The sequence below is a fragment of the Anser brachyrhynchus genome (genome assembly GCF_964034855.1).
Source record: "Anser brachyrhynchus genome assembly, chromosome: 11".
Classification (NCBI taxonomy): Eukaryota; Metazoa; Chordata; class Aves; order Anseriformes; family Anatidae; genus Anser; species Anser brachyrhynchus.
In genome coordinates this window covers 1,161,430-1,188,200 of record NC_137706.1, presented here as the reverse complement: position 1 = coordinate 1,188,200, position 26,771 = coordinate 1,161,430, and the positions used below count along the sequence as shown (strand labels likewise).

Genomic DNA, 26,771 nt, shown 5'->3' with positions numbered 1-26,771 from the left:
CCAAGCCCAGAGCTGGCTCTGCTGCTTTCCTCTTGGAAAGCAAATGAAAATGCCGAAGTGTTAGCAATTAAAATGATGCAATACGTGACACAGTCAGAAATAACCTAGCAATTGGGTGCTTACATGGTGTGCTGCAGATAAGCCTCTGCTGGTAATACTTGAACTTTTACATCTCTCACTGAGATATTTACCACAATGCCTATTTTGTTCTCTGCTCTTAAAATCTGTAGGTTCAGTTAGTCTTATCACTGACCGTGGGAATCCTGTGTGGACAGAGGGGATTTGCCAAATACAGGAATAGTGTAACTTGTGTTTGAAGATATATTATTGTTGTTGTTGTTTTTTTTCATTAATCTTGGAAGTTATGCAATAATATTACAAACTGAGCCACCCCAAACAGCATGGTAAGGTGAACTAGAAGAACAGAGACCCAAACTGGATAATCTCAAGCTATTTCAAGAACTTGTCTCCACCACAAAGAATATTAGCACAACATTTAAACCATTTGGGGCTCTGAGAGAAGGCAAGAAGTTCAGTGGAGTGCTCGCCACAAGCCAAGCTGATGATAAAGTGCAATGTGAGTCACTGATGGAGACAAGAGGCTGAGCAGGTACGGCACCCAACAGAACAGGAGAGTCAGGTGCTCTTGCAGACAGAGCCGCGCTGCGTGACGTGGGGTAGGCAGCTCTTCCCTGCAATACCAGGTGTGTCTCACCGTACAGGGTGGATCCAAGCAGAGAAACATGACTCAATCTCTGCCCACCTCCTTCACAGCTAGTTCAGATCCTAAAAGCAACAGAGTCATGTTAGCATGATGCTTCTGCCTGGGCATGGCTAATCAGTCTTCCTGAGTATTTTGCAACATAGCTGTTCACTGTTCCACAAGAACCAGTCATACAGATATATCTTCTTGTCCCCTTATTCTGCCTTCCTGGTTTAAGTCTGAAGTACCTTCAGACAGGGACCACTGGACTGTTCAAGCACGCCAGGTCCCAGACTCAGGTCTACTGCCAAGCCAAACTTGGCTTGTCTACTGGACAAGCCAAACTGTAACAGGCAGTCAGGACTCCAACAGCACTAGGAGCAGAAGAGGCTGAATGAAGGTTTCTCAGCCTGAGTACAGTTAAAGTTACATAACCCCAAAGTTACTAAAAGGTCGAGAATGATGCAATTGTAAAAAGTGTAAAAACCTTCAGATCTGCACATGAATGGACAATTATGCACCAGAGAAGCTGATGGCTGAGTAGGTGTCTATGTGCTATATAACAAGCACTTGATTTCTGCTAGAGTAGCCCACATAAAAATAGATACAAGTTCCCCCAGGTCATATTTACTTGTGTTCCCACTTCAAATAAAACACCCACAACAGCTATTTTGGGGAACAATTTATCTGTATGTATTTGGTGTCCTACTACTACTCCATGCTTAGAAATCTTGGCAATACCTCCCAGTCAAAACAGTTACAGGTCTTACCCAGAATTTTTTTTTCTCATGCAGATAAGGCTTACTCATGCTCAGTACTCACATGGATTTGAATGACATTTATATGAGTTAAGGTTCGCAAGAAAGGATCTTAAATGTGGTGATGGAGCAGTCAGTATTTTCATACCTAATTAAATTAATTTGGAAAGGTAAATTTATGAATAGGATTAGACTATTATTAATAGAGCAGATTGGCAATGGAAGCATATCCTTTTAATTATCAAGGAGCTTTTGGATAGGATTTAGTCACAGTAGAAATTCTGTACTTTGATATATTGCATGCTGTCAGGGTGATTTTTGCTTTTTCTTTGCCTAGGTCAACCAACTACATACCATGCCTCTAGCAAAAAGTAGCCATTGAACTGATCGCTCCTTAAATTTCATTTCCCAGTCACACTTAATAACTGTCTATCCCCAAATCCCTGCAAGGGACAGGAGAGTATCACAGTGATACAGAGCTCACATCAATTTCTGTGACACTGACTTGGGTACTGCTGGCATTAGAAATGCTCCACTTTCAGATGGTCTCCCTACAAGCCCAGAATACAGTTTAGGGAATGTAAGATTAATTAAGGGAAATCTAGGGAACTGGGACTCTTTGCTTCTTATTCAGGCACTTTCTGTTTTTTGTTTTTTTTTTTTTGTTGTTTTTTTAAAGGTCTAACTTCAAACACAAGTATATGATATTTTTAAGAAGAAACTGGGAAAGAGGCTTTACTGCTAGATGCACTCAAAACTTACATTACAGGTGCTTCCTTCAATTCTACAAAACAGATTTTGATTAATCCAGTCACACACACACTGCTTAGATTCAGCTCTTTCCAAAACGAAGTAAATTTAACACTACACAGCTTGCAGGCAGTCTTCAATGCATTTTAGCAAGCCTGATTATTAGGAAAAGTGAGCGATCCTTTTCATAGTCCTGAGCAGTGGACAATGCACAGTGGAATTTGGTAAGGAGAAAGTGGTGGCTTTGAACTGGATTTTCTCCCTGTTGGTTTCTAAGAAAACATATTTTAATTATTTAAAAATATCTATCAATTGAAGTAGAAAATATTGAATATCTTGTTCTAATGTCATAATAGTGACTTTGCTACAGAAAGAAACAGTGAGTCAAGTGTGTCCAGCAAGCCCTGGATGGTCTTCAAACAAGTTTGTTGGCTCCTGAACATTATGATGTTAATACAGCTGTATTAGCCTGTTCACATTAATAAACACGTGTGGGAAGGTTTAAGTCTCTGCCTGGCAAAGTAGTTCTGCCTCTTTGGTTTCCAGTGGGACATTGTCTTAGGCTCAGTTCTGAAAAGAGATCAAAGTTTGTGAGAGCCTCAACGTAGGCGTTCAGTGCCTGCTGGTGGGCTGTGCTTCCAGCTTCTGTTGCAGAGAAAAGACATCTTGCAAAGAATTGACACTGTATTTCATTGATGTCATTTGTAATCCCTTTTTAACAGATTAAAATTATGGGCTGCCTGGTTTTCAAACACAGCATCATCCGATTTGCATGGTCCAGGTCCTCTTCCACAATGAATGATGGGCTCAGTAAGTGATATTTACCAGTCCGTCATGCCACTGCACTGCAGCTAATATGCACTGAACCTTCAGCAAGTCAGTGTGGAATTATTTCTCAGAAGCAATCAACATTCATTTGACTCTTTTCCTATTTTACCTCTGCATCTCTGACTGCAGCGATTTCACATCAGGAGAAACAGGCAAACCCTTGAGCGCTCTCAGCAAACATCAAAACGTGAACTGCTAAAAGTCTATAGGGAGACTGCCAAAGGCACCAAATTGCAGCCAGGAATTTAACTTTCACTGATGATACTTCATCTAGAAGTCAGCAAGCACAGGATAACTTCACTGGTATTTTTATCTTTAAAAATCTCTCCCTGTGGCCAGTTACATGTGTCTGAACTTCTGCATTGTAAAACCAAGTGCCATTCTAAAGCATACGGCCATATAAACACTTGCACAGGTCACACGGACTCACAACATCTATCAAATGACTATTTTTGTCCTCCAAGAGTCCTGAGGGCTTTCAACTGCCGAAATTAACCCTCAGCCTTCAGTGTGCTCCAGTATTACAGTGCTCCACAGCATCTAAGACAACACCACTATCTATGTTTCTTAAAATAGAAACGACTTAGAATGCGATACTGAGGTTTTAAAAAGACCACTTCAGAATCCACATCATAGCCATTCCTCCTGACAATGTGAGTGCAATACATAAGAAAGAAGCCACCACAACTCTGCTGATGCTGACATCTGCCTGAAGGATCTGTGGATCCTGTATCGCACTGAAAGTGACATTTAGGTAGATAAATGTATGTCTTTAAGTTTTACTTGTTTGTACACACACAGGTAATTTATGCACAGTACTCCCACATAAAGACTTCCCTTTGGAACCAAAACGTTATGAATAAAACTACTGTTTCAATGTCAGCAGAGCCAGTTGCTTCCCTACAATATCGAACATATTGAATCTAGTCTGAGGCATCACCTGTGCCCGTGCCTGTGCCATGAGCAGTGGGCACAGCCCCAGGCACCTGTAGCACAGCCCTGATGCAGCCCGAGGTCTGGCAGCCACAGTGCAGATGCCTCCCTGTCTTCAGGCAATTCCCCAAGCAGGGGACAGGCAGTGTGCTCCCCTGTGCAATACAGCTAGCGACATTCCCCGCAGAAGGGAACTTTTTAAGCGATCTCTTCTAAATAATCAGTGCTTCATTTACATAATTTCAGAACACAGTTGAGCCTGAAAGCACCATCTCTGTGGCTCCAAGACTCCTTGCTCAGCACTGGCTGCAAGTGCTGCTGGGCATCCCCCGCCACGTCAGCCCCAGTGAACCGACAAGGAGCCTGAAGGCCTGGGAGCCATAAGACAGCAAGAATCCACAGAACTTGGGAATATCAGATCCTGTACTTCCACTTGTGTGGCACACTGCCCAGAAGCCCTCAAAGCACCCATGGCATATGCGAGGTTTTCAGGGATCTCTGGATGCATCCAGCATGTCAAGGCTATCCTAGAGCCACAGACCTCACAGCTCACCGGGAGCCATGAAATCAGTCATGAAGCCTGTCAGAACGCATCGCATGAAAGTCACTAAAACTGATGTTTTTGCAAAATAATTTAGTATCAATGAATCTGCCTTTTCTGATGGAAAAATATTTTGTCAGAAAGCTCCCAGCTAGCTCCAGTCTGTAGCTCCCTCAGGCAGGTTAATCACCAGCAGAGCTTCTACACTTCTGCCAAAATTCTTATGAAAAATATTTAAAGAGAATTTGAAATGTTATGCCAAAAAAATAAAAATAAAATCAGACTTCTGTTCTCCACTTCTGCAGACACGACTGCCCAGTAAATGAGGTGCTGGGCTGGTGCTGCATTTAATTCTCCATGATCACATTTGCATGCTATATGCAGCACTGCAGTGGTCCAGCGTTTTTCTTGTCTGTCCTGACTACAAGTTCTTGGAGGCAGAGGCCCTTTCCTGCTTTGTTCCTGACAAGCAGCTTGTGCAGCCATGTAAGCAACAAGTTCCTATCAGTAGCAACTCTGGCATTTTCTGGTTCAGAGCAGCGACCTCAGCAATATATTTCCACACTGACTTTGTCCTTAAGTAACAAGTAGTTGCAAGAAAATAACACTGCCTATATATTTAAAAGTATTTTGCATGGCTTTTTAAAGGCATTGCTTTTTAAACACTGGATGGATGCTCTCCCTGCCATCACCACTGCACTGTCATTGGCTATACTTTGCTTTGCTTCTGTAAACCGCCCAGGTGTTCAAACAACAGCAGGTAGAAAAACATCCCCCTAAAATGTTTAAGTAGGAGCGGGATAGGACATTATCCTTTTGTTCCAATGAAAACCTCATAAAAGGTCTAAGTAATATTGTCTAAGCCCTGATTTTTCCAGACAAAAAACATCTAATTCTTTTTGTAACATCACAGAGTATTATTGCAAAGCATCCCTAGCAAGTCCAAGCTACACAAACTAGCTGCAAAGCTTTTAATTTGTCTAAGGAGATGCTTAAGCTGGATCAAGCATACTCAGGTGTTACAACTCAACAAAGGAGTTTGGCAATTATTCCTTTGAGAGAAGGGGAATTGCACTAACTAGTATCACTTTCGTCTCAGGTGATCCAACATGCAATACCTACTGCAGCAATAATTAATTTGGCCCGTATTTTTAGAATTTTTAGGTTACAGAAGAACAATGGCTTTGCAATTTTATTATTATTCAACTTTTAGAATTTTAGAATAACTTGTCCCATTTTTAGAACCATATTACTTTCCCTATTTCACACAACAAATGTTTGCCATGAACTCAAATCCACGTACATAATTACTGATTTTTTTTAATTTTTTTTTTGGAATGCAACCTACCCACACACGTTACCTGAAATTTGGTTTCTGTTTTCACCTTCCTTCTGAATTAAACTAAAATAGCATCATTTTTATGCTAATATCTTCATAACTCAAAAAAAAATGAAATTAGTATTTTATAGCCTCAGACACCTCCTTCAGACAGCTACTTCATAGGCAAGCAGACTGACGTAATAAAAGCAGAGGGCTTGAAACATACCACAGAGTCTGAGCTAAAATCCACTGAAACCAGATGAAGAAAGAATTCCTTTGACACCCACAGTTTCAAGTCTGGGCTCAGTAAATGACCTAATGAAGATATTAATGCATAATCATAACTTCCTATTCTTTTTAAATTACATGTTAGCAGTTGGATACAGTTGCCTGATGGTTACCTTGATGAAATCTTTTTCACAGAATCATCTAGGTTGGAAGAGACCTCAAAGATCATCTAGTCCAACCTCTGACCTAACACTAACAAGTACTTCACTAAACCATATCACTAAGGTCTACATCTAAATGTCTTTTCAAGACCTCTAGGGATGGTGACTCAACCACTTCCCTGGGCAGCCCATTCCAATGCCTAACAACCCTTTCAGTAAAGAAGTTCTTCCTAATATCCAACCTAAACCTCCCCTGGCGCAACTTTAGCCCATTCCCCCTTGTCCTGTCACCAGGCACGTGGGAGAATAGACCAACCCCCACCTCGCTACAGCCTCCTTTAAGGTACCTGATAGGCTCTGGCAGAACGGGATCCCAACAGTTTCGGATACTCTGTGGCTGACCAGCTGAAGTCTCCAGCAGGACCTGAACAGCCACATTCTTGCTGCCATCTGACAGAAACTTCTAGATTGGCATACACCTACCAGCGCTGTTCCTTGTTTTACAGTTTGTAATCAGCTCTATATTAGTTCCTGTAAAGAACTGACACCATACTAACCAGAACCTTTAAACTGCACGCACAGCATGCTTTACCACAGGCAGCAAAAACTGTTTCGGATTTCATCATACAATTGGCAATCAACATCTGCAGAATGGTACCATCTTTATGGTTTTTTTTCTTTTCTGACGTGGCAATGAATTTGTTTCTACTTTATTTTTCAAACCCCAATTTAAATATATTTAAAAGGTAAGCGGTATACATACATTATGCAGAATGATATTGCGTTATGTATATTTTTAAGCACCAACTGCCTCCTGTTCTTATTGCCATAAAATTGAAAGATTCATGATTTTAACCACAGATGAGCTACCATAATTGCATATTTTACAGCCTGACCAAGTTTTCTTGAGTCCTTCCACCCGCTCCACCCCTCATCTGTACCTCATGGCTGCCTCTCGTCGCATCCCCACCTGAACTTGTACACCACCTGGCTCTGGGGATTATGGCCAAGAACTCTTTGTTTCTGCTAGACTACAGAAAAATTAAATGCATAATAAAAGATGGATGCACAAGCTTCTTTATAGAAATCCTTTCATAGAAAGGGATTACAGTTTACTATTTTAATTTTATACTGGTAAAATTTGTAAAATTTTTGTAAACTGCAAAATCTTCTTAGGAAGCAATAGCTCAATGAAATGCCAGGTTGATTACTCATTAAAAACTACAGAATCCAATTTGGTGTGAAAAGAATACTTTTATGGATACAAATAGGGGGATCCCTCAAATCTTTAACTATAGGAAAAAAAAAAAGGAAAAAGAAAAAAAAAAAGCCATATCCTGGGCTGTATTGAAACAGTATTTATAAAGTACATAAGGATTGGAGTCATAGTATAAATAAACATCCCACTGATTCAAAAGCATACTTTTCAAATTTTTAAACTGACCAATATTCCAAAGACTAAAACAAAACATGCAGCTATAATGCTACTGGAAAATAAATAAATAAATAAAACTAATCATTTTAGGTAGAGCCAGTAAAAAACCCTGCTAGCTATGGTACAGCATAATGAAAGGAAAAGATTATACTTTGTTAGAAGAATTAGGTTTCCTAATGATTCCAAAATCTATATAGCAGCATAGGTCACACAGATCTTTCCACTGAATTTAGTGACTGGAAAATTTGATTCCCCATTTGATTTGATTTAAAGCTCTGGAACCAAAGCATTTGTATGTGCAACTGTTTCCACCCTTTTATTTTGATCAGTTTTCAGCACTTGTTTCAACAGTAACTACTCCACTATTACAAGTCAGTGACTGAATTGCAAAAAAGGAGACGTAACTAAAAATGCCAATATTAAAATAGTCCAGGAACACTCCATTAAAGTTATGTTATTTGGGTCATTGGTGCCACTATAGATTCTCTCCTGTTGTTATATAGGCTGCATAAAACAACTTCATGCCCATACGCCCAAAAAAAAAAAAAATCAACTTCTACTGATCAATGAAATAGGAGCAGATGTTTTCAAAGTAGAAGAAAATACAAAGGTGCACATACAAATTGAGTTATCCTAGGCAACGGAGATCTATTCCTGCACTGTATGGGTTTGTTTTCTGAGAATTTGACAGCTGTTACTCTGGCAAATACATATTCACTGCTGCAGTGTCCTGAATCTGTTTTCCTGAGTGAGAATTTGACAGCTGTACAATTATTTCTAGTGCAGAACAAGGAAATGCACTGATTATTGCCTTCATCTTGCTTTATTCAGTCTCAATATGATACAACATAGACGCTATCCTTCCATGTCAGCTACTCGCTGGAACTGAAATTTGGCAATGGAAACACAAAAGTAGATGGGCCTTAAGTTAAGACCAAAAAAAAGAAATAAAAATAAAAATGTAGAAACTTGTTAATTATCTCAAAGGCTTGTTTTTTCCATCCAGGCAGAATGAGCTCAAGATGAGCTGCTTTCCTGGAAAGGAGGCTACTGTGACGTCAGTTCAGTAAATTTCTCAGTGGTCTTACAGTTCTAATCAATTTACTGTTTTCCAGCTTTTTACTGGTAATGTACCTCAAAGACTGTTGACAAAGAAATGCCTCTTTCCTACTCCGCACCAATTCTTGGTGCAACTGCCAAACCATCTCTCAGTCCCACAATCCTTCACCTACTGCCTCCAACCATTCTCCTCCATTTTCTTCATTTTCTTAACTTGTCAGGGGGAGGGAGAAAGACTCAGATTGTGGGATGGTATTTGTTATTAGTTCTCTGTCCTCTGCAGTGACTACTCTCTCCCTCCCTCCTTGCCACCTTCTTGGAGCCTTCCTCCCATTCCAACTCAAGAGGAGCTGCATGTTGCAACTGGCGAAACCCTGGCGTGATTAATGGCTGAGCCAAGAGCTCTGGAGAGAAGAATAGAAGCTGAGACTGGCAGGAAGAGGGAAGCTGGATGATTTTCAAGAAGCTGACTACTATTTTATTCATGACAGGGAAGAACTGGTTACAGAGTAATCACCAGCTATGTGACTTTTCCCAGGTCCAAAATCCCAAACAAAAGAAATAGAACTGGATATTTGTATAGTGTTTCTTATCCACGGGCCTCATAGCAAATACCATCACCCCTTCACTTAGGAGGAAAATTGAGTCACAGAAAAGTTGAATGATTTTCTTACACAGTAAGGGAAGGGCAGAGCCCTGGCTAAGATCCTCTGGCTCCCACTATCACATTGACCCCACAAGATGCCTGCAAGGCTCTTCTGCTCATGACAGCTCAGAGCAAACCCTCTGTAGTATAAGCATGGTAACACAAAGCTCCAACCTGTGCTGTCTCAGCCATCACCCCACTTTGTGGTGGGCCTGGCAGCACTTCCTAATGGGCAGCATGTAACACAGCACTGAAATGCATGAGGTAGTTCAGACAGCGCAGATCAAACAGCAAAGCAGACTGAACTAGCCAAACCCAACACTGCACTGAATCCAGCACCTCTGCTGGGCTGTATCTCTTTCGTCTGAAATCTCCAGGGAGCACACACCTAAAGCACTACAACTGCTGCAGGGACACTGCTGCCCATACTTCATCTAACAACTTTCAAGTCCATCCTAGCAAACACAGTGGCTGCAATATGGAGGTTTCCTAGATTCCCTGTTGAGAAAAGATAAGAAACTGTAACAAATAAACAGATTTCCCAACTCACCAGGGTGACTTTTCTAAAGGATTATTCAGGATCTGTCATCAATTTACTGCCTGCCTCTATCTGTCTTAAATTCTGTGTGATTACTTTGTTTAGTTTTGCTGACACTTGTGTTTTGTTTAAGGGTCTCTTTGTGCAATCCTTTGTGTCTGCTTTAAATAAGCACTCTTCCTGTGCTTGTAGCAGCATGCTTGAGTTCAGCAAGATGTCTATCACTTAATAACCAAATGAAAAGTTTAATCACCCAAAAGCTAGCTTTCAACCTGCAGTTAACAAAACAGAAAAGCTAAGGGTGTTCCATATGTATTTTTCTCTCCATTTCTTCTGTTATCACATTTGCTTGTCTGAGCAAGTTTGGTGCTGTGTATTTAGTCCTGTAAATATCAGCTCAGCATGTGGAAACATGCAGCATGTACTCTTACTTTGCAGTCAGAATCAGTCCAACAAAGCACAGCAATTACTCATTGCAGTCCTTCAAAACTGTTGTTTTTTTGTTACTGATCACTGAGAATGTATGAAACTGAAAGAATATGCACTAATGGCTTGCTGAGCACATCAACTGTAGAAAATTGGGCAAGCATATCTGAGCAAAACATGACATGGAAACCAAACAGGAAAAATACAAGTCATGCCAAGGTGTCATTTTTACAAAGTGACTTTTTTAAAAAACCAAAGAGACAAGTTAATGTCCCAATATGGGACAATAAAGCTATGTTAAAAACACTTGCCATTAACAGCCATCTGTTCTCTGCAATTTGGGGGTAATTTTTACGTACAGCTGACAGCTTTGCATCATCTTTCCTCTTTCGTGAAGGATTGTCTATGCCTCTAGTGTACAAAGCCTCTGAGAAGCAGGATCTGTCCATTACCTTGTGGCTTACAATAAGCTGATGCACTAATAAACATGTAGTGTTCTACACTGGATACCCAAACAGAAATCACACACAGGATTTGGAGGGAAAAAAAAAATATATATATATATATATATGCTAATAGTATTCCAGTCCTCCCTAATAATATTCTGCTCATGTCAGCACTGCCTGTAAAAATCAAGAGACAAAGTGTGCTCACTGCCCTTGACACATTGTGATGGTAAGAAAAATCAAGACTGCTTTCTCACTGTTCTCTGAGTACAAGGAGAGATCTCTGCTTAAGCCTATCTTCTTGATCAGAATGCCTCTGGTGTCCTTACGCCTTTTCCTCCTGTTTGAACTTGTCTCTTCAGAATATTTAGTAAATATAGTTCATGTTCACACCTAAAGTAACACTACCTTCTTTTGTTTTGTTACGTTAGATACACTCACAACAAATGGCGTGGTTGTACTTCCCTCATTCGCAATCCTTGCAAAGAACACTTGCACAAGAAAAGTGCAGAGAAGACTAAAATCCTATTAACATTCAAATTGTGCTCTCACTACTGTTTCCATTTCTCAGATCTGATATAATTTTAATATACACTAGGAAAAAAGTCCAGAAAAAAGAAACTGGAGCAGCTAAAAGTGATTTTTCTATTGCCTTAAAGCACTTCCTTCAATACACAAGGGAGATGGTGGTCAAGCTCCCACGAAATCTAGATCAGTCTTGTGACTGTAGCCCAGCAAGCACCCACCCTGTAAACATTAGGCGTATTTATGCATTATTTAACACTGGACTATGCAAATCAGTCAGAAACTCTTCATTCCAGTCCCAAAATGTTGATGAAGCTACACTTAATTTGAGCCTATTTTACGTTTTGAACATCCAAAAGTTAAGGAGTTGTTTTTAGTCTTCAAGCACTGGAACAAAAATGAGTACAATTTTCATAATTATCACTGAGGGTCAAGTTACAAACATCTTCAGCTATCAAAGACGCCTTGAGTATTGGTTCATCTGGACCCACTTAAAATGCAGCTAAACCAGTGCCTTTTCCTCTCAAACAAAACACATTTGCCAAAGTAATTCTCTTGAGTAGGAATTCAGACTTGTTTGTACACACGCTAGATCTATTCTTGAACTGAACTTTCTTTAGCTTGTAGTTGTCTGCAAAACGGGATCCATGTCACCATGCTGGTTTTGTTTCATGCCCTCAGCTTTCCTATGATTGGGTCTGATCCAAACCCAGAGGTATAGCAATGGAAAGACATGCAATTGTGACTTGAACTGGCTCCAGATCAGCGTCAAGAACTAGTATTTTTCTTCTGTGTCATACCTGAGCCTTGGTGCAGATGACCTAAGAGAAAGTTTCAGGAGATAATTCTCCACACAAACTGTGAGCCTGGTATTCATCAACTGTGAAGCAGACACAGTATTACTGCCTGTCATACCACTGAGAAAACATGGATCTTAACTGCAGCACATACCTTAGAGTGGAACATTTTTTTAGATAGGTTTTTTGTTTCACTGTTAGAACAGCCATGCCTGCGGTACAATCCACTACACATCTCACCTCTGAACCGTGTTGCAGAAGCACTGCAAATTTTTCTGATTCATGACAACACACTCCATATGGTCCCCTTTATGAGTATTTCACCCTCCTAACTCTACATTCTGCTTATAAGAATCCACCTACCAATATTCAATCATTTCAGGTAAGCCCTTATTTCTTTGCTGGTGGCTCTGCAGTAGTCGGTTTCACAGGTAAGATTACTGTCACATCGCTGCCTCTCAGCATGACATTCTGCAGCTCCCAAATGCTCCTAACCCACATCCATCATTTGGTCTCCATGCCAGCTTTCCTTTGCTCCTGCCCTGTACATGGTCACAGGATTCCCAGTACCCTTGCATTCACTCTGAAGTCTATCAGTGTTTTCCTCATGTGGCTGAGCACCCCATAAATTCCAATTAACAGGATGGAGCACTGTTACTGTGACCGCTCCACTATCCCACATGGCAGGCACTGATTTATGCCATTCTCTTCTATGTGAGCTGCCAGTGGTTTCAACCCTGGTTCTTTCTCTCTGCCTAGTCATCAGTATACCATTGCCTCTGCTGGGCTGATCCCATAGTCAGTGCTCGCCTCCTTACCAATGGGCTGAAAGCTATTTACCTTTTGGCTCATCTGAATCTCAACTCTGTATTGTTGTGCTTGGGGTATCTACCACGGGCACAACAGCACAAATGTCATCATTGGTGTTTTATTTCTGTCTCCTCAATTCTATTTTTTTCAAAATGGCTACTAAACTTCCTTAAGAGCACCTTTATCCATCTCATTTCCCTGTCTGTTTTGTCTTTCCTAAATGTTACACTCCACTTCCTATACTGTTTTGTTTACTTTGAAACATTTTCATTCAGAACAGAAGGAAATTTGTGCTTTGCATGTCTGTAAGCACAGAATAAATAAGAATGCATGTGTTTCACATTAGACTGCCATGAATATTTATTTAGTCATCTATTCTAGCAATCCATACATCTTACTTCCTCAGGCCTCTTATTAACTATCCACTAGAACTGAAGGACTTACTGCTTACAGTTCTACTTCTCACTGATGAAAATTACGTATCGTGTTTTAGTGTACCATTCAGTTCCTGTCTCCCACTCAAGTCAGAAACATCAGTAACTATTTTTGACCAGATTTGCAGCACAGAAAATTTCAAATATTTTTGCAAATCCCGAGGTGCAGAGTACAGCTGGTGCAGGAAAACCATTTAGATTTTGCAAAAAAGCTTATCAACTAAGCAGCAATTCTGTAGACTGAAACAGAACTGAAATCCATTGAACAGAGACAGACTACCCTCTGCAGTTTCAGGTAACTGACTCATGCTTGGCCCTTTTCTAGATAGAATTGTAAGTGTATGAATGACTGAATTGGGTTAATAAACTAAACTCAACCCACGTCTTCCCGCAGAATTAATCTCAGAGTTTACATGTCTATTTTCCCTGAGATTTTGTTACTGTTCTCATCGGCTTCTTCCTGTGGGGCCTGCAAACACACTCCAGGAAAGAAGCTTGCCAGGATATAAGAGAAATCTCATGAGAAATTCTGTTGTTGGTTCATTTCCAGGAAAATTCTGCAGACTCAAGACACATAAGCACATTTCTCCAAAGTTGGGAGACAATACCTGTGATATTTCCAATAGCAACAGTGATCACTTCCTGAAAGTTGTTCTTAATAGTCTCACTTTTCAGACGCTAGTTGGATGTGAAAACGTCATTGCCAGTCTAAGCAGCATAGAAATAATGAAAACTTAATCTAAAACAATAAATTTGTTTTGAATTCTGCAAAGGGCTGCAGAGACTTTACATGAAAATTTTAAAAATTAGAGGAAGAAAAACCTTTACTGTTCTTCTTTTCCAACTTTCTTTGGACATCAGACCCAAGTGTTTGTGGGTCTAGCAGAAACTCATTATTTTGCTTTGATCCAAGTCTGTGGTTCCTTTAGACAACACCATTAACCTAATTAGCTCCTGCACTAGGCAGAAGGCATGTCTCCTGAGACTTTGTATGAGGAGAAACAAGGACCTCAGAAGGACCACCACAGTATACAGAGAGCACTTCTGTATACTAACCAAAAGGAAATGGAGAGGACAGGAGGGCACCTGAAATCCAGGAAAGCTTTCTTCAGGAGTGAAACTGAAGTTAAATAGCTCTGTCTGCTCATGATCCACAGTCCAGAATGCTCTGCTCATGATCCACAGTCCAGAATGCTCTGGCAATAGCAGCAGGTCATATTGCATCTCAACATGACACACCTAAAGCAAACAAACAAAACCAACATGAACATTCAAACGCTCATTACGTAAAATCCCCAGATAGGAATCGCAACTCAAGTTTCCCTAATCCTGATACCAAGATAGTATCCATCCCATTATGCTCTGTCACTTTGCCTAACAAATTAGACCATACAGACAGGCATCCTTTTCTGGATCCAGTCAGGTCAGGGTTGAGGTTACTGCTCACAGCTGCCAAAACTGACCTCACCGATATCACCATCTTAGTTCAGCTAATGTTGCGGATGATACCTACAAAAATCTGTCTCAACCTGATTGAGGACTTTACTGACTTCCTTAGAGCATGGACCCTCTGAAAGACCTCGTGCTCAGCAGAGAGCCCAGCGCTCTCACCGCGCACTGCACATGCTACAAACATCAGCCAAAGTAGGCTGCTTGGGGAGACAGATGGAGGAATTCCACCATCTGCTCCTGATCACGTTCAGATAAATCCTGGATAGTGGATTGCTCTGATTTGGGGTTTTCTAGATGTTTACAGTGAATTTCAAGCAGATCAGAAATGTCAGTACAAAAAACATAATATCAACAGAATTGAGGCAACTCTAGAGCCAGGTCACAACCAAGCTGGATCAGAAGGGTGGTTTTTTGCTTTTAGTTTTATTTCATTTTTAACTTAAAACCAACTTTAGTCACCCACACCTGTTATAAAATCTATTTCCAAGTCACACACATTATCTTTTTTGTTTGGGTAAGGTGAGGGGAATGCTTCCTTATTCAATATTCTTAAGCTGTTTGCATAAAATACATGCTAAATAATTCAGGAGACTGACTGGTAAAAGGCAAAGTCTTTACAAATAAGAAAGACTAAAAACAGAATTCATGGAAAACACTCCAGAGTCCCCTAATTCTTCCATTGTTGAGCCTCAAGTACCTTTTTTTTTTTTTGGTATTATTATTTTTCAAGTAAGAAAGGGATTTCTAGAATGCATCTCTTGGACACACAGGACACACATACCTCAGTATACCATTAAGCATACAAACTCCTTTTTTTTTTCTTCTATTTACGAAACATTTTCCTTGCCTGTAATTGCCAATTTTTGTACAATTGCTAGCCCTAACTGCAATCCGTCATTTTACTTCTTGTGCTCATAACACTGCATTCCCAGTCATAGTCAAATTAAGGACTGATCTGTTGTCCACTGAAGCCAGAAGACAGGGATTCTCCAATTTCAGCAGAGTAGGGAACTAAGGAGATAGAAAAGAGTTGTGCAGCTATTTGCTGCCTAAATCCTAGCAATTTAAAATACATGAAGTTTACTTTGGGGGTTAATTTTATACTGAATTATAGAAGATTATACTCTTCACACAATCAAAGGCAGCATATCCAGATCAAGCAAATCACACGGAAGTTCTGATTTGTGAAATACAAGCTAGTGTGGCCAAAGACTTTTTTGAGAAAAGACAAAAATGCCAGCCTTTTATGCTCTTTTGACTTTTTAAAATGACTTTTTGTTGTTTTATACTGGGATAACTACTGAGTTCACCAGGTCAGAGAACCACATGAAGTTGCTGATCTAACCCTAACTCCTATAGCCCACGGTCACAAATACATTGTTTCAGCAACTGAAAGCAGTTTGTGTGTGATTGCCGGTGAGAAATTCATCACAGCACCCCAGGCCCCCTGCTTTTGGGTGTCTGTCTGTAACCTGGATCTTTGCAAAGTGTAGTAATCACATTTCAACAATAAAACTTCTAGAGATAATTAGATTTTACACTGCCAGCCAGCACTTCATTGCTAATACTTATGATGCATTACATATTTGTCTGAGAACATTAGTGCTCAGATAATTAACTCTTCTGCTGGGTGTCCAGGTTATGCTGTTCAGTGAAAACACACTGCACCCACAGAGACGTGCCTCATATAGAAGCACATCTAATTCCTAAACCTCTTATGTGGTCACTAAATTAAAATCTAGGTTATAGCAGTTAAATGAATGCCCTTTTCATTCTTTTTTCTCTCCTTTCTTTTTTGGCACTTTCTAGCAAAACAGTTCACATACAATCGCTTGATGGCTGGAAACTATGCTTGGCAGAAGGAGCCGAGACTCAGCGTGGCTCCAGTCAAGACAAACAGCTGAATTATTATGACGTTAGTAAACAGGTGATTAGTCTTGCATGTCATTGTACACCACCTCAAGCTCATTACTGAAGTCTTACAACACTCTCTTTAAAAATTCAGACCTGTTTGACCTGCTACTAGCCATGGTGCATTTCAAGCACCCATGGATAAAGTGCAATCTTGTCAAACTGAAGACACCTGCTCCCAGCAGGAACACTACTTATGAACTGCCAAGTTTTTTGTTACAGTACCTTGAGAGGCAATGATTTTTCCATCTGCAATAACTAGCATCAACTTGGCTGCAGTCTATTTATTGCCACATGAAGTGCATACAGGTATAAAAGTAGGAAGTACACAAACACAAAATGGGAGAAGACCACTGAAGATAACTTCTGCTGTGTGCTCCACAAGCTTTTGAAATTCATTTTCTTTGGAAACGCTGCTGGCAACAACTTTCATTTCTTTTTTCTCCAACACCAGGTCTGTCAGAGAGAAATTCACTCCCCTGTACAGGGGTGTATATAACTTATTTCAGATGTGACAATATAAACTAAAGATATCTCCCCTTTCCGTTACTCTTGTGCTCAAGTTTTGTCAACTGTTGTTGACCTAGGGGTGGATAATTCACTTCATGGATTAATCAAGCTCTGTCCTTGTCTCCCCCGCAAAGCCCCTGCTGCAGCACAGCTGCATGCACAGCAGGGCACCTTGCTTGGCTCTGCTCTGCCCACTGCTGTTTCAAGCTGCCTCTACTCCCTTCTTCACAGGCTCTGCAGAGGAAATGCATACCAAAGTACTTCCTTTTGCTTGATCTTATTTCTTCAGCGATGCTTGCTCCTGGATAGCAAACCATATATGTCAGTGTACCTCTAGATTAAAGGCTGTCTTTAATCCTCTTTGTTCCAAGAAAAACACGAACACTGGGATAATTCTTTCCTTCTTGTCTTTATTTTATGAGGGTGCAAATGGTAATTTAAGCTAATTACTTTTTAGTACTGTGGTCATTAAAAGTCCAGTAAAAAGATGGTCTAGGGCTTCAGTGAAGGTATCATAGAATCTAGGTTTATTTTCAGTGTCTTCCACAAGCACCATGAAAAGCCTGATCAGGAGCTCAGTGCTCCTCAGACTTCCCCCAGCAGCTTAATTCGACAACACATTGCTTGCTCTCTTCGCTACCCTTAAGAGACCTCAATGAGTAAAGTCCATTTGGTGGCACTTAATCATATATATGCAAATGTTGCATTTAGAATTTGGAGCTCACCATGAGCCTATTTTTCTTGAGCTGTTATTTTAAAATGTGCTTTAAATAAATTTTGCAGTAAACATGCGGTATGTTTCAGTAACAACCATTTTTCTCCTGATTAGTAAATTACTGTTGTTTCCAATGTTTCATTCTAACTACTACTTGCTCAGAGTCACAGGAAAACAGAGCACTTAGTCAAGACAAACTTCCCTTTATTTCCATCTCAGCAAAGCAAGCTCTAGATTACTTTTAGAAAAACAGTTTTCAGCTGACAAAGTGAAAAATGTTGCATAACGGCAAACTTGTAACATGGTAAGAAAGTTTTAATAGAAGGATTACCACTTTCTGTTGTAACTAGTTTAAAAGTCCTTTAAGAGTTTCTGCTAAGAACAGACGATTATATTTGCAGTATTTATGTAATTTCTATTGGCTGGCTGTGTAATAATTTATGAAAGTTGTGACAGCACAGAGCTTTAATACAGATTAAGTGATATTGAGAGAGGAAAATACAACACACTGGCATTTTGCTACACAGAATACCAATCCCAGGATCATCTAGAATTGTAAAACAATTCAGTTTGAAAATATAAATTGTGTTTTCCCATCCAGTGGGAAAATCTGTCTCAAGCACATATTCTTCTGCGTAGGTATGTATCAATTCTATCTCATTATACGATGTTACCTGTGTGTCAGAACCCATTTATACAGACTTAGGAAGACACAAGCAAGTCATTTATATCATTCTCATCTAGAGATAATAAATATCTTTAACACTATATCATTTTGCATTCAGCGTTGGTCACGTATCTTAAAACTTTTCAGTTCTATTTGTATGCATTTCTATTTGTAAAGCTAGGCAATCATAATGCAAGTCTTAGAGGAAGGTGAAGGTTTTAACTTTCTAGTTCATGGCAGAACTGTCCAAAAATAATGTCAAAAAGTCAATACAGAATGGCCGTGATTGTACCAGGGTACTGCAGTGCAAAATAAAGTTAGGACTGCCCTGCTGGTTAGCTAGATAATGCTTCTTTTCAATGGCACATAGCTCTCATCTACAAGCCTGATAGATGCCAGGAAAACATTTCTCACATAGGATTTATATACTTCTAAGTGGAAGATAATTTAAGTTTTACTTTGGTTTGAGGTTGGTCAAGAGTTTTGGTGTCCAGGAGATCAGTGAGCAGATTATCAGTGAACTGACGAAAAGTAGGACAAAAATGCAGCTGGTGACAAAGGTTTCATGTTTGTATACCTGTGAATGCATGTGAAATCATACATGCCAGCACATGAAATCTCCAGCTCTGAATTTTGCATTTGCAAAGTCCCCATTTTAATTAACATCAACTATAATCATATGGTAAACTAGGCATAATAACAGTAATTAAGACCTTGGCCTCTTAGAACACATCAGACACACACACACACAAAATCCAGTTTGGAGAAATATATGGAGCATTCAAAGGTCAGTATTGAGATTTTATCTGGGATATCTAAACAAACAGGCAAATCAACCCTATTTAACAATAAAAGTGTTTTTCTTGAGATCTCAAGAGGATTTCCAATTATTCACAAATGGCTAACTGTGTGCTCCTTTCACAGAATTATAAATGAGTTACCAGAAAATAGCAAGTTTGACAAAACTGTCCAACAGCCCATTAGCTGTACAACTGTGCTAAATAGCCAGAAACAACTCTAAATCTGCCAGAACTAGTGTCTCTCGAGTCCGCCAAGGGGACAGATACTTCAGCTGCAGAAATATCCATTCACAACTTGCCACCATCTGGACCTTGCAAACTAAACACTGAAGTGATGGGCTGGCACATTCCAGCTCAGTAATGGCCCTCTACTTCTTAAGAAAATCTACAGTTAAAGATGGTCATAGCAAGAGGTATTCATGGTTGCTTGAAAGAGATATTTGCATTCACAAAAAATAGGTATATTTTATTGCCTGTATTCCTTCAAAATCTCTTTGGTATGTAATTCTAAAGATCAACTAAACATACTGACAGTTTCAATTGATTTAATTAATTAAAACGTCTATGGGCCAACAACTGGGATTTTTCGTATGAATAGGCTTACAAATAAATTCACTTCCCCTCATCTGATTTTAAGGAGTCCTGGTTTCATTTGGCCAAATTACATGATACACCATAGGACCCTGATCCAAACAGAATCTGGAAGGAGGCCTGTGAACATTTAAATGAAGTTAGACAGGGCACATGGGGAAGACCCAAACACAACAAACAAGGAAGGGACACAGTAGGGCAGCAAACTTTTATCTGGGTACCAAAAAAAAAAAAGCAGCACACCCATTAATACTGTAACTCATGCAAAAACTGATCAGAGCAGGTCTAGTCTGTAGCATGTCCCAGCTAGTAAACACACTGAGCATATTTTTTAAAGTCAAAATTTCAAAACTCCACTGATGCTTTTCAAAGAATTGCAACAAAATTGTCAGATAGTCTCTACATCTTAAAGAATTTATTTTCTGCAAGTAAGGAATGGAAAAAAACACCTCACAGCACTGATTTTTTGGAAGAAAAATTAATATTACACATGTTGAGTTCAAGCAGTATATGGGGTAAAAAAAAGAATACAATCACAACAGCCTGTATTAATATAAGTGAGTATTTTTGTTTGTTTTTACAAAACATGTTCCATATTGTTGGATATTTTTAAGAGTGCATTTACTTCTTTACTACTATGAAGACAGGATTATGAGGCCATGCTCATCTCCTTTTTGTATCGGTTGAATACAAATACTTTAGTTCAGTGTTGTACCCTTCAGTCACTGTTCTCTGAACTTTGCTGTTTTTATAGCACCCCTAGAAAAAAAAATTGGCATACAGAACAGAGTTTTAAGTTTATGTTGCGACAACAGGACACACTGACTTGCGAGTCTGCAAATTGTTTTTGTTTATCTAGTGTGAAATGATTCATGACCAGTTATGGTTCTCATATCAAAGGTTCCCAGTGGTCTTCAAACTTTCAGAGAAGCAGCCATACCATTGGCGGGCTTAAAGTTCTCTTATTAAGTCTTATGAAATCAATCTATTTCTACTTGTTATTGCCTGAAAAAGCAAAGTAGTCAGCCTCCTTTGAGGCTCATGCTTGACCCAGACACTGATGAAGTAAGAAACCCTTCAGTTCACACCTGAAGTTTTTTCTCAAGCCATCAGACAAGTCCCACACAGTCTCACCAGAGTTGAATGCTATCAGAAAGCATCACTTACCTCTGCTCTGGAGGAGGCATATATAAAAATGAGGGTCAGAAATGCAAATGTGGGTTATTAGCTATAGGAATATCATCTTGTGTTTACTTCCTTGTGCACTACAGGACTTAAGAGCTGTCTTTAGAGTTCTGTGGGCTTTCCTGCATTTGCATTCACTTGTCATTTGCATACTTGGACTACTGAGCATTCTTTAATCATAAATTCATTAATCATTTCTCTGATGACACCTTTCTAGCACACTAACAAAACCTTGAATCCATGGAGTCATTTAGGAACCAAGTTCCAGATAAATCCACAGGACTTCAAATTTTATAAAGCAGGCCATGGCCTTAAGAAGGGCCAAGATCCTATGCCAGATGATAGGCATTCCCACAATGATGAGTAATTGTAGATTAATCCTCTTCCTGACTTCAAGAAGCATTTCTTTATTTATTGGCAAATGCTTAGAAGTGATTGAAAGGAACAGATACTGCCCCAAAGGGCCCATGCCCTTCCTCTAAAGATATATTATCAATTTCTTTTATTATCATAGTGACAGGAAAACTTGTTGAAATATTTAAAAGCGGGAGGGAGCAAAACACGTTTGTGTTCATTTAGGACCACTTGAAAACAGATCATTCCAAAGACAGAAAGAGAATCATTGGATATTTGAATAATTAATTTCAGCAGACCCATTAATGGGAACCAGTGTAATATTTTGACTGATTCAGCACAACCAGCTTTCACTGATCAGCTTCTAAATTGCAATTTCTAAATTGTCACTTGCAGGAATTTTAGCATGGCACAGTGTAAATCACTAGCCAGTCATGTGCCTAGTGTACCAGATAGAGGGTTAAGATACAAACAGCCTGGTGACAGCCTGGCTATGATAATTAGAGAAAAGTAATGCAGACGAACACAGAACTATCATTTCCATCTCTATGAGCAGTTTTACTGTTTCTAAAATGCTAAACCCTGGACATTTATTTTGGATAGTTTAGATTCACAGCAAGTCCTCTGACATATTGTTGAGCATTAATAGGTTTTTGTAGTTGAAGAGCTGAAAGCATAATTTATCAAGATTCATTGTTTTTCTGGAAGATGAGAAAACTAAAAGCAGTAGCCTGGTTAAGATTGCTCTTACCAGTGTCTTTATCAAAGCAACAATGCAGGATGAGAAGCAGCTTTTGCTGGTTCAAATCAGCTGCATCAATTCCCTGTTACATAGAGCAGAAAGATTCAAAACCAGGCAGTTGTACAAGATCAAAAGTAAAAGAGGCAACTTCTGAAGAACTTGTCAACATTTCACCATGCTTGATTTTATTTTTTCTTAAGATGAAATATAGTTGTAAAACATATACGCATCTATTTTTACATTTTAAATGCAAGCGATATCAGCTTTATATTGCAATCTCAACTCAGTCAAGCTGAGCAGGGCTAGAAAAGAGAGCACCTTTCAAAGACGCTGCTACTGCAAGTGCTCTGCACAGTATGGTAAGCAGCACCTCTCTTACAATGATGTAACAGTTTAAAATGCATAGGTTTTGTGATGTTATGCTGACAAACAGGCAGTTATGAAACTTCTATAGAAAACATTATTTAACCTGCATCCCAGCAAATTGCTTGTCCCCGCAGTTGCAATTTTTCACATAAGCCATAAAGACATTTCTGAACCTTGAAGTCCGGACCCCAATTCGCATGGTACATTGTGTGGGAAAAGAAGCTACACCTCCCATTTCCCTGCCAGCTCCCAAGGATCACATCTTTTCTCACTACATTCTCCCAGTATTTTAGCATTGTGTTTTTCCATTTTCATTTCTATCACATTGTTTTGTTTCATTGCATTCTGCCAAACAGTACTGTAACTTGACAGAGCTGCCGTAATCTATATATAGTTTGCATATTGATTCCTGTAGTACTTTGAGATCCTTCAGATAGAAGGTTATCACAATGCAGGATTCCTTCATCTGTCTTTTAAGGTAACCTTTAAAAGCAATAGAATTCAGTTCAGTCCAGATGTTTATCCAAGCTGTTCTAAATCTCTGGTGTCCGGAAATCCAGAAGGAACAGGGTTTTTTTGAGAGACTTTCAATACTAATAAATACCAATTCAGACAAATAACCATATCATCCTGTCACTGTAATCACATGGGATGCTAATAACACCTACCATTTCTGTAGAACTTTATAAAGATGAATCACCACAACACAGTCCTTTGCAGTATTATCCCCATTTCATTACTGAGGAAAGAGGGTGTCTGATACTGTGTTATACCATTAAGTGACCTGTTCCTTCAATGCAAAAAGAATAGCAATGAAAGATGTGGAAACTATTACTGTAACTTTCCCAGCTTTTGTTTGGCTAAATGCTGTTTAAATATTTACATCCCACAAATTTTTATCATCATAGCACATTGTTAAAAAAGCAGGCCACTGAATAATCAAAGTGACACACTGTTTTGAGCTGCAATTTAGCAACAATATTTCACTTTATTGCAATTTCAATGACAAGAGAAAAGTCAGCTGAATGCAAAAACAAAGACGCACATCATTGTTCACTATTTTCTCATGCGGCTTTGAATGTGCGATCCTATCATTTAGATAGGGCATCAACTCCTTGAAATCAAAACAATTTCCTAAAGAAAAATAACAGTGTTCATTGTGTCCGTATCACAGGCTGTAATATAATCCATTATTTAAGCTACGGAAACACTTCCTAGTTTCTGGTCTCTGTGAAAGCTCAGTGGTGTTGGAAAATTGGGGGGCTTGGTTGTTTGGTTTGTATTTGTTGTGCGTTTTTTTTTTTTTTTGGTGTCATTTGTTTTTGTGATTTCTCTCTCTCACACACACACACCATTTTGGTGGATTATTTTGTAGCTTTTTGAGTTCACTGAAAAAATCCCAGCCTTCGTGACTAATGCCATAGGTGCCAAAGAACCCTGGGGAAAGCACTGTATGAAAAATATTTGTGTATCTCTATCAGAAATCTTAAAGACCTAAATCCAAGAGATGCTGTAGTAACTTCATTAACTTTAGAAGCCAGAAAATAAAACAACAAGTGTTCAATACAATCTTGACCTCACTTCCAAGTGAACATGGAGTCATTTAAACCTAAATGTATGCAACCCAAAAAATCATTTCTAAAGTAAAACAGGCTCTGCAGAACTAATTAAGGACATGCTTGGCCCTACTTCACATTCAGCAGTCATCTAAAAAGATCATGCCACAATTCTACTTCCAGTGCCTAAGAGTCACGACCTGGGAATTATCCCAAAATAAGTTAACATTGGTTTTATGTTAATTACACTCTACATTGTGAAAGATTCCAAACATCTCCCTATTGAAAAAGCATGATTTCCTGTCAAATACTGATGGAACCATCATGATTCCATGATTTTCATTTAGGATTTGGGATTTTCTGGTGAAAAACTCTTCAGTCAAGACCATTTTGAGATTTTATCTTCTGGAAGGTAAACCAGCTTACAAGAAACAGGCCTTGAGATCACAATTCTGTCCTCTGCAGCAAAGCAGAGAGGCACCAAAAGGGACTTTCACTTGTTCTGTAGCTGGACAGAGAAAATAGTGTCATGTGCTGTATGTAAGTCAAAAGGAACTGCATGTTCATGTGGATTTTAACAAGAAATCATAATCCAGAATTAATTCTCATGACAGTTGATCAATAAATAAATTACTGAATAAAGTATTGCATCACACCATGTTCAAAGAAATTAAGCATAATTAGGAAGGAAGCAAGTAATATGAGATTTTCCACGAGATGCCTCTATTCCAAATATTTTCACCACTTTTGTAGTATGAACTTCAAGACCAAAGCACAGCAAAAAAAGGGTAGCCTCAGCTTCATCAGAGGGCCTGGTACACCCTCACATCTCTGTAATCACAGCAAGAGCCACTTTTTTCCCCTTTAACTTGAATTTGTGGATAACAGGCCTTACCAAATTAGACATTCCCACACAAAACCTGTGGAAAACACAACTGTGTCTTCTGTTTGTGTGCACGCAAATTTTGCTACACCTAATTATCAAAGGAAGCCTAGGTGAATTCTAGGTGTCAAACGAGAAGCAGAAAAGTCAAAGGTGACAAGATGGGTCACTTGGTGACTTCTCTGACAGAATTCCACAATACAACGCCTTAGAGCAGCAAAGGACTGATTCCATCAAGTAGCCTGGTCTAGTCATTCCTACTTCACATCCCTGCGACAAAGCACTGATGCTGATAGTACTTGTGCTACAACAAGCTACAGAAGGGGACTGAAAAGGGCAGGAAGGGGAGGAGTACATGAAACTTTTCAGTATTCTTGTCCCCAAACCTTTATTCTTTTCATCACCAAACAGTTGCATCTTCTGCTCTGTACTCAGCATGCATGACACAAAGGAACTAGACGTGAACTGTGATGTTCAAATAACCACAGCTAATAACTATGTTCATTCTTCAAGACTTATCATCTGCTTGCACACAGACTGCTGTTCCAGGAGGGTGCTGGGAGCTCTGAATAATCAAGATAGTGATGGTAAAGATAAGCCTTGCAGATTCTTCAGTTCTAGCAGAAAAATAATGAAGGATTTTCTCTGTTGATGATAAACTAAGAATTAATCCATAGCTTTGTCTGATCCTGCCTGAATCAGGCCATCATTTACATACACAATGAACAGATGCATCATTGCAATATTACTGTAAGACTAAGGTGGAGAAAAGGCTCTCCAGCTCCATTTTTGTTAGGGAGTCATTAAGGTGCCTAAAGAGGTTAGCTTTTGACAACTGTACTAACATGACCAAGTCTCATCCCGACAGGCACCTTTACACTCTCCTCACTACCAAACAGGAAAAAGTGCCTCTCAGTTTCTTTCCTCTTCTGGAAAGGATACCAACGATCAACCTATGTACCAGAAAGAACACAAAAAAAAGCGGGGGGGGGAGAGAGACTTGCAAACAGAGCAAAGCAAACCCTCAAAAACTGCATACGGTATTGTGTTAACTTTGATGTCAATTATTTGTGGCAGAACACATCCCCACATGTAGCCTACTTTGTAGGCACAACACTAAAACTGGCCAGGGGTATTATTTCAATTTCTACAGAGGGTAGTTGATATAGATGAGAGTCAATGCCATTAGCAGAGGAGACAGCAGCAGTCACCCACTTGTTTTTAACAAGGATATCTACACATGCAGGATAATTGTGGTAATTCTGATCAAAGTTACATGTATGAGAGGTACAGGAATGGGCATTGTTTGAAGACATTAGAATAAAAGGCTTTAACTACATGGATAGTGAGGGAGCTCCTACCTCCACCACACTCCCAGGAATTCTACAGTCCGTGCCTGAAGCCAAATTTCAAATCTGTTACAAACCAGATTGAGATGCATTGGACAAATTGAGTTGCATTGGACAAAAACACCTCCTGTGCATAATCAGTATTTTGTTGAGTACCAGTAAGGTTCCTAGCAGTATTTACTTGGTCCACTTTAGAAGTTAGTCCAATGAGATATCAGATGGTTCTACCCACTCTAATACAAGTAGATGCACTCCCATTCTTCAGCCAAGCTACCTTGCTGCTGCATGCCACCCTGATGGCCAGGGACCTGGACAAGGCACTTCTTTGAATTCAAAAGAGAAATAATTTCT

At 39.4% G+C, this 26,771-nt stretch overlaps 1 long non-coding RNA gene across 7 annotated transcripts in view; it reads right to left on the bottom strand.

The window, feature by feature from the left end:
- Positions 1 to 26,771, bottom strand: part of LOC308200804 — a 140,475-nt gene that overhangs the window by 65,242 nt on the left and 48,462 nt on the right. For 4 of the 7 annotated variants that reach the window (XR_013955822.1, XR_013955823.1, XR_013955825.1 and 1 more), the window contains one exon: positions 14,396 to 14,578. The exons of 1 other annotated variant lie outside the window; for it this stretch is intronic. This is a non-coding gene — a long non-coding RNA (uncharacterized lncRNA). Of the gene's footprint in view, positions 1 to 14,395; positions 14,579 to 22,275; positions 22,349 to 26,771 lie in introns of all 7 variants that reach the window. 2 more of the 7 variants (XR_013955824.1, XR_013955827.1) reach the window with 2 other exon arrangements.